This window comes from Dermacentor albipictus, chromosome 9 (genome assembly GCF_038994185.2).
Source record: "Dermacentor albipictus isolate Rhodes 1998 colony chromosome 9, USDA_Dalb.pri_finalv2, whole genome shotgun sequence".
Taxonomy (NCBI): domain Eukaryota; kingdom Metazoa; phylum Arthropoda; class Arachnida; order Ixodida; family Ixodidae; genus Dermacentor; species Dermacentor albipictus.
Window position 1 is genome coordinate 48,606,543 of NC_091829.1, and position 15,875 is coordinate 48,622,417.

Here is a 15,875-nt window from a genome sequence, read left to right on the forward strand (position 1 = left end):
AACAAGCCGTTCACCCGAGTCTTGTCTTGTCTTGTCTTGTGTCCACGGCGAGTCAGCGTGCCGCTTCTTCTACGCCGCGCGCGAAATGGCGAACCCCACAGTGGGGCACACGGCACAAAAATATTTTCCTTTCTTTTTTTAAATGGAGAGCGAGCCTATTTGAAAAATAAGAGTGCCTCAAATGCTTGCTGCAGTGACCGGTGGTGAATATCCATCAGACTGCAAAACATTGTAACTGCCCCATGGCGGACCAAGATCACATCTTGTGGGGATGCGAAAAGAACCCTCCCCCGAGAGAACTCTTTAGGCGAGCTGCTTCACACGAAGAGTGGGAGATCAAGACGAAAACTTCCAACCCGCAAGACCAGACACGGTTGGCGGAATGGGCTGATAGCGTCGCGGTGAAGCAGACGCCACGCTAGCCCACACCGCTGGGAAAAAGAAAACTCCACTCAAACTTGACAATAAAAGTTTTCTCTCTCTCTCTCTCTCTCAGATGCAAAAAACAAAATTGTGGCGTACGCCTTTTGCGCTACGGGAACAAGAAAGCTGCCAGTCGTCACGATAGAACTGCACCTTGTCGCGGGAACAGAAGGTTCTTGCGCCAGTGAGAGGGGAGAGTTCGGTCACGTGTCACAAAGCTCGGTTCCTTGCTGCACCACCATATGGTGTGGGCACAATCGATCTATTGTGTCCTCGTTATTGGGCTTTTTTTTTTTCCGCGGAGCGGTCATGTGTCGCCTTTCCTTTAGTGATTAGGTTGAGGCTCGCGCGATCAGCTGTCAGGAATCCAACTGTGTGTTCGCTAAGACACTGTGTTCCATTCATGCTGCGGCGAGCTGTGGAAGAATAGAGGGAATACGTGTGCAGTTGTTGGATGCAAAAATAATGACTAGCCTACTAAGGACTAGAATGAATCTGTTCGAGCAAGCTCACAGACCGCCGCCACGTAAGGACTGCCCGTGTTGCCGGCCCTTTACCGCGCACAGATTTCACCGAGGATAAAAAAATCACTCAACCCCGAGTTTTGTGTCGCTGACATCCACAGACGGGACTTCAACCCCGGAGCGCCGGCAAGAGCGAGCGCCTTTCGTTACTGAGTGACAAAGGGAGTGGCGTCGCTTCATGACGTAGTAAATTTCTCTCACGTTACCTACAAGCACCTACCCCAACTCACACGCAAACTTACGCCAACTCTGTCGCATACGTAGCAAGAGTAAGTGAATGGGTGCACACCTAAATAAACGCGCCTAAGCACGGGACGCGGCGACTACATCTAAAGCGTACGAATGTTCGAAGCCGAACGTTTCGTGACGGTCCATAGAGTATGCGAGTCGCTAGCGATAATACGCCTTTGCTAAAGTCTATTGCGTAGTGCAGAACATCTACATTCCAAGTCGGTCGTGCGCACCAAGAACAAATCTATCACGACTTAGCCTGCCCGCGAGGGATTAGACAGAAATTAAACAATCGGATACTGAGCCCACCGAGGAACCTTACTGAGTCCGAAACATGAGATGCCGCTGCTTCAAAGTGTTAGGCGAATAAATAACCAACAACAAAACAAACTGATCTGATTTAATTCACAAGCGGGAGGTTCTGAGAGCTTGCACTGCATTTCGAGCCCTGCTTCTAGGACAAGCACTGCATACGCTGCTCGCGGTATTTGGGCAAGGCGTAATGAGCTCAGAAAGTGCTTACTGGTCCTCTGAAGCTGCGGCCAAAGCTTTGTGTCGGCCTCCCAGTCACCGCCTACGATATCTGCCGAAACAGAGGTGTGCTTTGCCGCACCGGCGTCATGCACATCCATTGTAAAGACGGAAGCAAGGGAGGCAACTAAGGCAAGCAGTGGACGCGTCGCCAAGAAATAAAATATGGCGGCGCCCACTGCATCGCCGCGGAAAGGGTCTATACGAGTGCTGTTCCGTGTGTAAGCTATTAGGCAAAACAGTAGCACCAAGCGACAGCAACTGAAATCGGTGAAGTCCTGGATAGATAGATAGATAGATAGATAGATAGATAGATAGATAGATAGATAGATAGATAGATAGATAGATAGATAGATAGATAGATAGATAGATAGATAGATAGAGAGAGAGAGAGAGAGAGAGAGAGAGAGAGAGAGAGAGAGAGACTGATTGCGAAGAGGAAGATGTTCGCAAAGAAAGCACCGTTTTAAGAGAGGAGGCGAAGAGCTCATTAGTAACAAAACCCTTTCGAGTGCACCCAAGTTTGCCGAGCCCGCACGACACCCCGGTTTTAGCGTGGTTTTCGAAAGTTCGCGTGGAAGAGAAAGAATTGAAAAGAAAAGCTTAAGAAAATTAATCAGTTCGAAACGCTTCGCTACCAGCCTGAGGGGAGCGAACATCAAAGTAAGGCGAAAGATCGTTCGCACGAGCGTTGTCCTTTGAAGCAAAAAGAGAAACAAAAGTGTGTCGAAGCGTCGCTTGTCGTGTCGGATTTCTCGGCTCGATGACGAAGAAGCGCCGGTGGAAGAAAAACAAGCGACCGTCATTAATGGCGATAGTGACTCGGACTGTTGAAACCCGAAGCTCCGGCGTGCATCTTAATGCATGACGCCGGTGGTCGGAGTCAATGCCGGCTGCTTGACGCAGGCTATACGGTGTCGTCCCGGTTACTTCAGCTTTTTAGGGACTCCACTGGGTGCGTCGTGCTCTAAGGTTTTTTATTGGGTGCTGCAGTGGCAACACCCGAAACTATCTTTAAATGCGATCGCGTCTAAGCATCGCTACGAAACGCGAGAGTCTTCAGCTTTGAGTCCTGTAATCAGCTCCAGCTTTTTATACTCTAATCTTGAGCTTTCTATTTGGGAACGTGTCTTTCACTCGGTGTGTTTTAGTTTGGATTGCCTGCTGCATCACCCGAAGGCGTGCACCACGATGTGCTCCTTCTAGAAGCCCGCATTTTGCAGAGTTCTGAATTCCACGTTGGAAAAGACAGTCGTGCGGATCAATGGTATTCTAGCACTCGGTGAGCTTAACTCCGGATGCCGTCAAATTACCGTGGGTGTCTGAATGAAACAGTCACTTTAAGCCAGCTTTCTTGCTGAACTAAATAGTGTATGCGGGCGCGAAACCGTTTGGTCGCAACGTACACGGGCGATTAATCGCACGCACGAGTTTATACTTAATGTTTTGCTGCGTTTCATGACGACGCCTTTAGAATTTAGATTGTAAGAACGTTTGCACCCATTTCACTCTCACTCACTCACTCACTCACTCACTCACTCACTCACTCACTCACTCACTCACTCACTCACTCACTCACTCACTCACTCACTCACTCACTCACTCACTCACTCACTCACTCACTCACTCACTCACTCACTCACTCACTCACTCACTCACTCACTCACGCACGCACGCACGCACGCACGCACGCACGCACGCGCAAATATGTGTTTTTTGCGAAGTTCGAGTAACTTTTTTTCAGTAATGGAATGTATTGAGTGCTAGCCCCAGCTAAGGTTAGCGAAGCCGTTCAACTAGAAGGAATATTAAGAGACACGCTGCAAAACACAATTAAAAAGAAGAAGCCGACGCTGTTCGGTTGTCATAAGTTTGACCATCAAACTGGGACACCCTGTGTACAGCGCGATTCGGCTTATTCAAGGAATATCTGTAGAGGTGTACGTTACTTTCGCGACAAGTCGCAGTGTCCAGGTGGCTAATAACATACTTCGCTAATTTACTCTTTAAATGTGCATTCACTTCAGGCCACATGTTACAAGTGCGAAAAATTGAAGCGTTTAGTGAAGTGTTTGCTTAGAAGAAATCGTGATGTCAGCACCCCTTCCGATACATCCAGCTTTAAAGAGTACGTTGACGTGCCAGCTAACAGTTTACCAAAAGCTCACGTCAAGCCGTTGGAAATGACCTTAACTGTCGCACTAATGCATACTTTTTTTTTTTTGAGCCGCGTTTGCAGTCTGATATGTCGCAAGTGATGCATGGCGGTGGTCAGGTCATCCAATCCGCCGCCAGGGCTGTGAGTGGCGCTGGCTAACACTCCCAGGGGCTAGCCTTGTACACGTAATCGAATACTGAAGAAACTATAGAGGGGAAGGATAGCCGCCGCGGTAGCTTATTTGTTAATGCACCAAACGCAGCAGCGGCAAGTTATCTCCTCGTCCACTTTCATTTCCCTTTGCCTCGTTATTTCCGCTTTCCACTTAAACATAAGTTAGTGTTCCCCTACGCTTTCTCCGGCTTCGTTGTTTGTTTCTCCGTACGGTTGTGACTTATAGTCAGTGCCTGCAATTGCGACGCATGCGGAGCTAACAAGGAGGAACATTCAGGGACGGCTGGTGTCGCGACTGGTATTCTATCACTGATGCTCGCTTTGCGTGAGACCTCGATTTTCCTTCTTTCCTGCGAGCATAAAAAATATTCTGGCCAAATAAGAGCTTCTTAAACAGGTCGAAGAGACTCTGACTCGAGCGCTCGGAAGGCTCTATCAATGTGAGATCTCGCCCTGTTGGACGAGCCACACGTATAAAGGCTATGAAATAGATGTTTGGATACACGTAGGCGTGTGCACGAAGCAAACAGAAGAAAGTGGTGCCCGAGGACGTTTACCCTTTCGTTCCGTCAAAAACAAGGAGGCGTAGCTGATTTCTTTTTACCCCGAATCGTGCTTACGGGCCGACGCGATCTTCCGGCGTGCGGGGCCTACAGTGAGCGCGCCACGATTGTGTTCAGCGTGTGGACTGCAGGTGGAAGCTTGGATTCTGCAGTTCTTCAGGCCTTGATGGTATGGTCGATTGCGCGCACCACTCAGTGAAAAAAAACAAAAAGGTGCGCCGTACGTTGTTGTCCGGTTCGAGTGGGCGCTGTGCTGGCTGCCTGTCACGACAGGAAGCAATCGTGGAGACACAGGGACTCGCGACGGTGTGCACCCAAATTGACGACCCGCCTTTCCACACCCGAATTTGCCTCGGTGGCTTGCCATTTTTTTAAGCGGCTCTGCTGCGAACCTTGTGAAATATATATTGAGATAGTCTGTGGTAGCCCATGCACGGGCTATGCACTCATAATGCTTTGTGTAGATTTTAAAGCTCGGCTTTCTTTTCGAATCCTTCCGATTCCTTTCGAATTTCGATGACCATGACAGTGGTGGTGATAGCAGCTGTTGCTCTGCTGCTCTGCTGCTACTGTGCTGCTGCCATGTTGTTGCTGCTGCTGCTGCTGTTGCCGCCACCGCCGCCGTATTTCCGCACAGCCCACACACACGGCATCACTCATGACGAATCAAATTACCGCAAGTTATAGCGTAGAAAATACGGTACATGTAACCATCCGTACTGCCCCTGCCGGCGTGCCACTGACCGGCTCCGTCCTCTACGGAATTACGCAGTGAAAGAAGAAACTGTCTCTAACTATACTACTCACTGCAATGAGTGCGTATATGCTTTCATTAGCACATTTCCTTTATCAAAGCAAATCTTTCCGTGCTATCTTCACGGGCATTTGGCGCGTCTGCTCGGTGAAGCGGGCCGATCCTGGAGACTATGCGACAGTAAAGTGGAATGATCTCGGGGTGGGTGTAATGGAAACTGGGCCCATCCAGAACACCAATGTCATTCGCGCTTGCGTGGGTCACGTGGGTTGCATGGGGCGGGATGCGTCTCCGCATTCCTCCAGAGCTTATCCACGGTACGCAAGGGATTCATCAAGACGACGAGTTTTTCTCACAAGCGAGACTGCAGCTCATTTGTGAAAAGTTGGTTGTTTTCTCGTACGCTCCGTACTTTTCCCCTCCTCATCACGACGCGTTTCATGTGACTGATCTTTATTTATTTATTTATTTATTTATTTACCGATTTATTTATTTATTTATTTATTTATTTATTTATTTATTTATTTATTTATTTATCGCAACCACTTTGTCACCCTGCATGGCAAAGCTTTCGAAAGTTTAACAGGTTTTGTGGTTTGCGCAACGCCAGCTAAATTACTAAGCTAAGTTGGCGCACGCACGTTCCCCGAGATGTCGAAAAATGGCGGAACATACAAAGTGTTTCGAGTTGTTCGAGGCAAACGTCATTTCCTTTTGAAAAGAACTGTTAAGGCTAACTTAACCAACCGGAATACATATAGACCCTAAGCATGAATCTAGGTAATTGCTCCTTCCCGCCGATCAAGAACTTAAAGACGTTTGTTTATGGCAGATACGCAATGCAAGAATAAACTATTGAAGTCTGAACAAACGCTGCATTGATGTTCTGGTTGTTACACGAAGTTACGGTGTGTGAACCCTTGCAATTAAAAAAAATAATATCATGCGAGCGTCGAGCGCACGCCGTTTAAGTGGTATTATAGCGACGAGGGCCGGCCGGTCTGGCGACAGTGTGCGGAGCAGAGCAAGGCGATTTCTATTTCGGATAGCCTCTGCTGCCCTGTTCGACTCAGAAGGGCCCCTCGTTGCTACCGGGCCGCTAACACGCCATGCCCTGTGCGCTCCCTCGATATTGTTAAAAAGTTACAAGGGTGTACGTACGTGCTCTAGTCACTCTATTATTGCGGAAGCCATGCATCTACGTTGATCGCGCATTGTGATTGTCGTGGGCAAAGTTTCTTGCTGATGCTGATATTGCCGATGCGCGTTTCTTTTTTTGCCTTGCCACAACCGGTGCGAACTGCGTGCCACACTGTATAACTCTTGTTTTGTTGTTTTCAACCAATCAAACTCGATTATTTTCATCAGTTCGGGCATAAATGGGAACACTTTTGTTTCAACGCGAACTCACTTAGTAACGTGGAGCACCACTCTGTACTTTATAGTCCCCCTACATACCTGACAAACAAGGCAATAATGCAAAAGCATAAAAGCATATGGTACGAGGCCATGTGTTCTTAGCCGGCTGAGAGATAAATAATAATCAAGGGCCAAGTAAATGGCAACGTCAGGGACACACAGAGCATTAATTCTCGCAAAGAAACCAAGGTGGAACGGGAGTACGTGTAAATTTCATTGACTTGCCGGTAGTAATAGGTCAGTATAAGTCCATAGTTCGACCAGGGTTTAGATAGAGAAAGAGAGAGAGAGAGAGAGAGAGAGAGAGAGAAAGAGAGAGAGAGAGAGGAAAGACAGGCAGGGTAACCAGATGCGTGTTTCCGGCTTTCTACCCTGCCTTGATGCGGGGAAAATAGGTTAAAGAACGGGAACAGGTAACAGAACAGGCGTTCCAATTACAGGTGCTCAAATAGGCCGGCGGATCTCAAGAACCGCAGTAGCCCGTCGCGGTATTCTGATGCAATGGTATGACCCGTCGATGTTGTGAGATTCTTTCTTCCGACAGAGATTGGTTGTCCAACTGGTTGAGCACAATGAAAAGCCATTGTCTCTGCATACTGTACTGCGGGCACAAGCATCGAACATGATGAATTGTATCCGCGTGGCTGTCATTGCCACATGTTGCGGCGTCGGCCATCCTTATGTGGAATGCGTAGGCATTGGTAAACGCGACGCCCAATCATAGCCTAAACAAAATGGTCGCGTCTCTTCTTCGGGGAAGTCTTGGTGGACGTCGAATACTCAAGGTTGCATAGATCCAGGCTGTATACACGGGCGCGCGTAAAATGAGGTTTATTCCACTCTGATGCAGTGCATTGGCGTGCAAGTAGGCGGACCATCCTTGCAACATCTGTCCTAGACAGCGGTATTGACAGGCGGTGGTCTTCCTTACACACGAGCTAAACGAGCAGCTTGATCGATACGCTCATTACCTGTATTACCACAGTGTATTACCACATGCGTGTCGGTACGTCATCAATAAAGTGGGGTGTGATTCGAGGCGCTGCGGGTTCTGTCCACGTCGATGTTGTCAAGTGGATGGATGGATGGAATAACTTTAATAAAAGGTCCTGCGAGCTACGGGGCGCAAGGTCCCATAGAGCGGGCTACTCCCACGTTGCGACCGGGAGTTGTAACTCCCTGGCCGCATCGCGGGCTCGCTGGACGGCCCAGAGCTGCTCCGCCAGGTCCGTGTTGCGTAATGCTTCTTGTAGCCTGGCGGAGTCTTGATCCTTTTTTGCGTGGGTCCAACCACACGGCCAGAGCAAGTGATGTACGTCTAGTGTGCTATGGCAATTTTCGCAATATGATGTTTTGAATAGGTCAGGCATGTGGTGATGTAGTCTGTTCTGCGTGGGGTACGTGTTTGTTTGAAGCATTCTGAACGTGAGGGCTTGAGGCCTGGTGATCTTATTGTGAGGTGTGCTGTATATTCTGCGGTCTAGATAAAAGTGATTTGTGATCTCGTCATGTGTGGAGGGAGGGTCCCGATTCTCGCTGGTCACGACCAGAATAGGTGGTGTCGCGGAGGTTTAGGTCAAGTCAGACGTCTTGAACTTGACAGTGGTGGCTTTTGCTGGAATCACCACCACTGCGGTAGAGCTGTTTGGCAGAACAGAGGCAAGCTCTACATCTTATGTAGCCGTCATCGATCTAAAGCGCTCATCGACTGGAGTTTGCAGTTTATCAGTGCGTAGTCCACAGTGGATTCGTGTCGAGTTGTCAGTTGTTTAAAAATGTCTCCCTCTTCGCAACCCTACCAAAAATAGAAAAGAAATAACAAAGCACCGATAACGATAAAGACATCACCATTCTTAACGAATGTGGCATCACTTCCGCTTTAGTTTTTCTTCCGCCGGAAATGTTCTTTCCACGCATCGATGGCTCTAAGACCTTTAAACCACTGATGAACCGCCATTTCTATACGAATGGGCTTCTATGAAAGTTTTATTACGAGGTATACATTTATCTTGGTTAACCTTTCCGGTATGAGCCAGTTGGCTAGCTTTGCCAGCATTAGAGCGCTTGCCGATTAATGCCATCAAGTTGGACAGCTACCATTTTTGTTCCAGTGACAAAGCATTATGATATGTCTGAGAGGGTTTGCTTTTTACGACCCTACTGGGTACTACGTAAGCTATTTCCGACAAAATGACGGTAATCTTGCACTTTTTGTTGTGGGACGGTGACTTTGCGTCGTAGAATAGCCGACGGTTTGAGTCTTCCTATCGAGAAAAGCCTGGACTGAAATTAATCGTTGAGACCTCACACTGATATTGTCCAAAAATAAAATAAAAATAAAATGAAAGGCATAAACAAAACAGAAGCTTAATATGCAGAAGCGAGTAGACATAACGAGCAAACTGCGGCAGTCATGACGAGCAAAAAATTGTCGCGCCGTTAGCGAAAGCAAGCCTGCCGACCTCCTCCCTCCTCGTCCCCAAATCCCATCCCCGCGCACTCCCTATTATTTTTCTTGTTCGTCCCGTTTTTTCCTTAGCTAAAAGTGAACTGTGCGGCCTCAAAGAGCGGGAGCAGCCCACGTCTCCGGCAGTAGTGGCCCTTGGGACATAGCGACCCTCGCTCACACGGATACATCTCAAGAAGAGGGAGAGGGTTTCGGGCGGACGGGGCACAAACTAATTGTCGAATGGTTTCGAGTTTCACCAATTACGCCCCGCCGGAGATTGCCCGTCCCCAGAGGCCTCTTGGGTCGCAAAAGATCCGCACTGGGCTTCCGGACGTGGTTTAAGGTCCCGGAAAGCCGCTTCCACCGCCGCCGTCGAAACTGAAAGCTCCTCATCGGCGCGGAAACGCGGTGGCACGTGGCCATTGTCTCGCGAAACTCGCCCGTCTTCATTGCTTGCCAGCCGACTGCTTGCTGCGTGCGCAGCTGTGAGACGCGCATTCGCACTGTCGTCCCACTGTCGCACTGCACACGGGCGTACAAACGTAACTAAGCGCCGCATTCTCAAACGATCCTCGACGCGAAGCTCTAGCACCACTCCACTCATGCAGCGTCGTTGCGCGCCCTATCCACCGAGTAAAGCCCCTTAAACTTCGTAAAGTAGTGCCATGCTTTGAAGAATGCCGCCTCCTCCTCGCGCGCTCTGGCCGAGGTCGACGCCGCGTCGCTATTGGCCTGATAGCATCACGTGGGGCCTCGCGCCGTGCATCAGCGCCATTTTTGCTCGAGAAGCGTCTACGGAGTGGCGAGGAGCGCATCTTGGCGCCTTTGCTACGCTCGAGCACTGTAGGCGGCACCATGGTCGAGGAGGGAGCGTGAAAGAGAGAAACGAGGAGGAGGGAAGGCGGAGGAGGAGAGTGTCACTACTTTACGAAGTTTAAGGGGTTTTACCGAGTTGAGCACAGCGCCGTCCCTCGATTGAAAAAAGCCACTACACTTCGCAAGAATGTCCGTGGGGTGTCAATGAAGCGCAGTGGCCGATTCGGTCGAGTGGCGGCGCATCCTGCAACGCAGCCTTCGTCGCGGAGCTTCGACGCGGCCACGCATGACCAAGGTATTCGGTGAGAATGCAAGGCCGGACGCCGGCGTCCGTTAAGACGGCGCAGTATACAGAAACATGCGTCGAATACAACGGAGAATATAGAAGTACTAAGCTCGATTAGCGAAACATTAAAAAAGAAAGCTCAGTTATAGATAAGGAATTGCACTGACATTATAGTGATGCGTTAGGAAAGTCTTGGATAGATTTCGGGCTGTGGCAAAGTATACCTATAACACTTCCGAAGGGTGGGATAACTATTTTATACAGATTAGCCCTCTTTAAAGTACAGGAAACTTGAATTGGCATATATCTGCAAAGTCCTTATTCTTTATTTCGACGGCTGTACGCGTGCGAGAGGCGTTGGCCAAACAATTTGCGACAATATTCGTGAGACTCGCGCACTTTCGTCACGGGAAATCTAGTGCCCAGAAGTTGCTTCCGTTGAAAGAACGGGGAAAATTCGGCAGAGAAATATAAGACTGCTTACGTGTGGGAATGAGAAAGCATTACACTGTTTGTATACCTCGGAACGCCATGAACGCGCCCATGTCATACAGTGATGACGTGATGCCACCTCCTCACCATTGGCTACGTCGTCACGTGCCCAATGACGCACGCGCTAGGCCACACCTTTAGTCAGCCAAATGGCTGCGACATGACGTGTGTAGTGACGCACGCACTAAGCACACCTTCAGTGAAGGAGGATCGCGGAGCCGCCGTGGCGTCAGGGAAGCGGTCTCGTCTCGGAAACCTGCGGCCCGGGCGCGATTCCCACCCAGATCGAAATTCACGAAGTTTTCTTTTCAAAGCCGTTAACTCATTTTGCTTACAGGGACTTCCTTGAGAAATTTGATGTCACTCTGAGAATTTTTTGACGTGTTTTTACTCATTGCGCCGTCGGCCAATTTCGGTACCATCTTTGGGTCACGCCGAGTACGCCGCATTCTTGCTCGGCGGAACATGTAATGCTTTCGCAATAAAACGAAAGGACTGACAAGGAAGACGCAATGCGAATGGCGTGGGAAAGTTTCTGATCCCCGCTCTTTTTAAGACGCTCCTATACAGTATAGAGCTCCTGAACATAGGTGAAGTAACACCCTTCCGCCCTGTCTTTCTTTTTAAACTTTAGTTCTTCGATTCCTCCTCTTGAAGAAACGTCCATCGCGGAAGCGAGAGCTAGACACTGAGAACCACTCTGTCATATTAGAGCGGGCGCCCACCGGCTCGCCCTCTGCAGGCCATCGGCGCGTCGCCGAAATTCATCTTGTCGGGCCACGGATACCCGCTATACCCTTCGCGCTGGCGCCTTTCCTCCCCCGTGCCGTCCCCCTGCCCGCAGGATTCCCGCGGGCATGTGCCAGACGTGGGGCGCGTCGCGCCCGATCTATTTGTCCGGTAACACGGTTCGGCGCTTCGTTTCCATAATTGAACGGCCCGCGGCCCTTCTCCTCTCGCGTCATTTACCCGCCCACGCGGCAACTGCCGCGGCGGGATACGCGCCCTCGCCGGCGAAGCGCCCGCTTCTTTCCTTCTCTCTCTCTTTCTCCCTTTCTATTTTGTACGTCGCCGAACGCGCAGGGCGCGACGCGCGCTGAGGGATTACATAATCCCATCGGGAGCCGCCTGCCGTGTTCCCGATACGCCCTCCCCCCTTTCCCTGTGTCCCGATGGTGGTCCCTGCGCTTATCACTGCTTGCGAGTGTGGTGCGGTTGAGAAAAAGCGAACGAGCTTGTCCGAGAAGGGGGTATTTCCTCTAAATCCTCTCTCCATATGGGCTCCGGCGGTGTATCGAAGGGGCTCAGCCGGCGATGGGGGGGGGGGGGGGGGGGGCGAGGAGGAGAGTCGGGCTCCAAGACGCCGGCGGACACGGCGTAGGAGCACTTGGCGCGACATCGGAAACCCATCTCGCCGTCGTAGATTGATCCGACGTAGTGTGCAAAGCGCCTTAAGTCCGCCGTTTCATCCCTTTCAAAAAGTTTCCAGTATAACGGCGCCCCGTTGACAACGTCGTTTGAGGCGCGCCAACCCGAGAACCGAAGGGGACGCCTGGCAACAATGTTATGGTATCTGCGTTCGGGGTGTGCCGTACATTTCGGTAGCGCGTTTTTTTTCTGTTTCTGTCGGGGGGGGGGGGGGGAGGTCATCGTTCTGCTTTTCTCGGGGTACTTGAAGCGAGAAGTCGTATAACAGATAATGCGAGCTCCTGTCACTCTTTATACTATTTGCAAAACGATAAACAGCGTTTTAGGTAGATTACGGGGCATCTATCCTCGAGATCTTTTCTTACTTATACCTGCATCCTATCGAACCAGCGCAGCTATCTTTACTCGGTGGGGAAGCAAGAATTTAGTACAGTCTCCGTCTAGAAAACGGGACTGTACATGCCCTCCGTACGTCCGTGCTCCAAAACTTGGTTTTACAAGTATTCCGGTATTGAAAGAAAGTTCGCCTGCACCTTGAGTGATCACCAGGCACGTACCCAGGGGGGGGCCCGGGGGGGCCCGGGCCCCCCCCGAAATCAGATGACATACCCCCCCCCCCCCCTCCCCACCCACGCCACCACTCCTCACACATTCCTAAAGCGCTGCCAGATCAATGTTGAGACTTGGCAGCTATTCACCGGTCAGCATTATGCTGCCTTTTTCACTCCTTTTGGATGGCGGTAGTTATCAGCATCTCTTGGGATGTGAAGGCCAGTTTTCTCATAGATTCGGCGCCCGCGAGATCAACTCGAGATGCGTTCATTTGTCACCATCCATTCAACTGTCACGCTCATAGCTGTTGCTTTTGTTAGTTCAACCTTCATTGTTTAGGCTCATCCTGGGACCAGGAAAGGGATGCGGCTGTTAGTCAGCTGGTCTGTAATCTCGTGGAACGAGTTGCGGGCTGAGAAAACGCCAATTGCGTTTAACTTTTCCTTTTGCTTCATTAATTCCTTGAATGACAGCTCGTCGCGACGCTGGCAGATGCCCGGAATCATATACACGTGATATGGGTTAGATAATGTGGGAAATAAAATAATGTGAAACAGCGTCCATCACGAAAACCTGCAATAACCCTCAAAACGATAATCAAGATGACTGTCGCCCGTTACCTCGTCTGGTTTTTCCCTAATTGTATAGCACTTCTCGTGCAAAATTGGCAACTGGAAACAATAATCGCAAGGAGTTGAGAAATCAAGCGATCCAGTAAGGGAGAGAGCCAAGGCAACAACCAAACTGCAAGGAAAAGCGAATTTAACAATAAATCTAACAAATATAACCCTTGCTTCATAAAATATGTATAGATCAACATCTTTTTATTTAAATAGAAAGTAGAGAAAGCGCCATCGGAAGCGGAGAACAATTACGTGTTTTGAATGACGCTTCTACAGTTATCGGTCGAACCGCCTCACGTAGCCACTTCTCTATTGTGCTTATGTGGGTGTTTTTCTAACCTTTCGCGGTGGGGGCAGTACGTCTACCATCGCAGTATCCTGCGCTCTACGCGGTTGTATGGGACTGGCGGCCACACAGCGGTACGCAATTTCCCAAATAACAACACGAGTCGTTTTCGCACTTGGAGCAGTAAACGAGGAATCCAAAAGAACTGTGATTGTTCCGCAAATATATATTTCGCTGTAATTCTTCCATAGCTAATACAAGAAGTGCTACTATAGTCGGAGACAACTTAGGTCTACAGTGAAACCTCGCCCACGCCCTCATTACAACCAACCACTGTTCCTCCGCGAGGCTTCAAATAATCCCTACTTCAAACTTTTCCTGTTACCCAAATAAGGCGGTAACCACAAAAAAGTAAAATTATTAGCGCTTAATTTTACACGTTTTCCCTCGCCTATTACAGTGGAATGACGAAAGCCTAATTCTTTATTGAACTGAAATGCTTGCTTCGCTGCAACTATTTATTGTCAAGCTTCACTTCAGTTGGCACTGAAGTTTCATGAGTAAACCGGCTCAGTAGTGAAAAGAACTGTACCGCAGACTTTTGAAGAGTGAAATATACTCAGACTCCGTGCACTTTGTCCATGCCTGTTGCATACCTCATTGGTTCCGCCGATGGAAAAGCTCTTCAAGAACAGCGGACGATCCGGAGCTATCAAGCACGACGCCATTTTGATAAGCCCGCATGACGATGATTTTGTTTGCTTCTGTGATTAACTGGCGTAGTAATATTGCTACATGCGTGTGGTATTTGTTTGAACGAGGCGCGTGGGTGCCAGCACTCCAGAAAAGAGGAGGAAGAACGAACTGGGCTCGCGCTGTGAATCTAACCGGTCAGCGCTGCAAGCGTTGTTGTAAATATAACCTATAAATAGTTTCTCGTCTTACTGACTCGTCTTTCGCGTAAGAATATCTACAGAGGTTCTACAGCTACCTTAATTCTACACAAGAAAAGCAGGGAGATACCTATAGAGAAAGGGGTCAGACAGGGAGACACAATTTCTCCAAAGCTATTCACTGCTTGCTTAGAAGAATTCAAGCTATTAAGCTGGGAAGGCTTAGGAGTAAAGATCGACGGCGAATGTCTCAGCAACCTTCGGTTTGCCGATGACATTGTTCTATTGAACAACAATACAGACGAGTTACAACATATCATTGGAGACCTTAACAGAGAGAGTGTAAGAGTGGGGTTGAATATTAATATGCAGAAGATAAAGATAATAAGAAATAGCCGGGCAAAGGAACAAGAGATCAGGATCACCAGAGGGCCTATAGAGACTGTGAAGGAGCACGCTTACCTAGGTCAATTAATCACAGGGAACCCTGATTATGAGAAGGAAATTCACAGAAGAATAAAAATGGGTTGGATTGCATGCGGCAGACATTGTCAGCTCCTGACTGGAAGCTTGTCATTATCATTGAAAAGTAAGATGTGCAATCAGTGCATTTTGCCAATGCTGACATATGGGGCAGAGAGTCGGAGACTGACAGAGATGTTTGAGAGCAAGGACCACGCAAAGAGCGATGGAACGAAGATTGCTAGGCATAACATTAAGATACATAAAGACAGTTGTTTGGATCAGAGAGCAAACGGGTATAGACGATATTCTAATTCACATCAAGAGGAACAAATAGAGCTGGGCAGGTCATGTAATGCACTGGTTAGATAACCGTTGGACCATTAGGGTTGCAGAATGGGTACCAAGAGAAGGAAAACGCAATCGAGGATGACAAAAGACTAGGTCGAGCGATGAAATTAGGAAATTCGCCGGCGCTAGTTGGAATCAGTTGGCGCAGGACAGGGGTAATTGGAGATCGCAGGGAGAGGCCTTCGTTCTGCAGTGGACTTAAAACAGGCTGATGATGATGATGACGACGACGACGACGACGACGACGACGACGACGATGATGATGATGATGATGATGATGATGATGAAGGTGGTGGGCCCCCCCCGAAAAAAAATCCTGGGTACGTGCCTGGTGATCACAATTGGCTGACACAAGTACACGAATTCTGTTTCAGTTGACAATGGTTCATCTGCCATTCTATTCTAAGGCTGGCGCCGTGGCACCTTGAATATCATCGCAAGCGACCTACAACTGATGCAT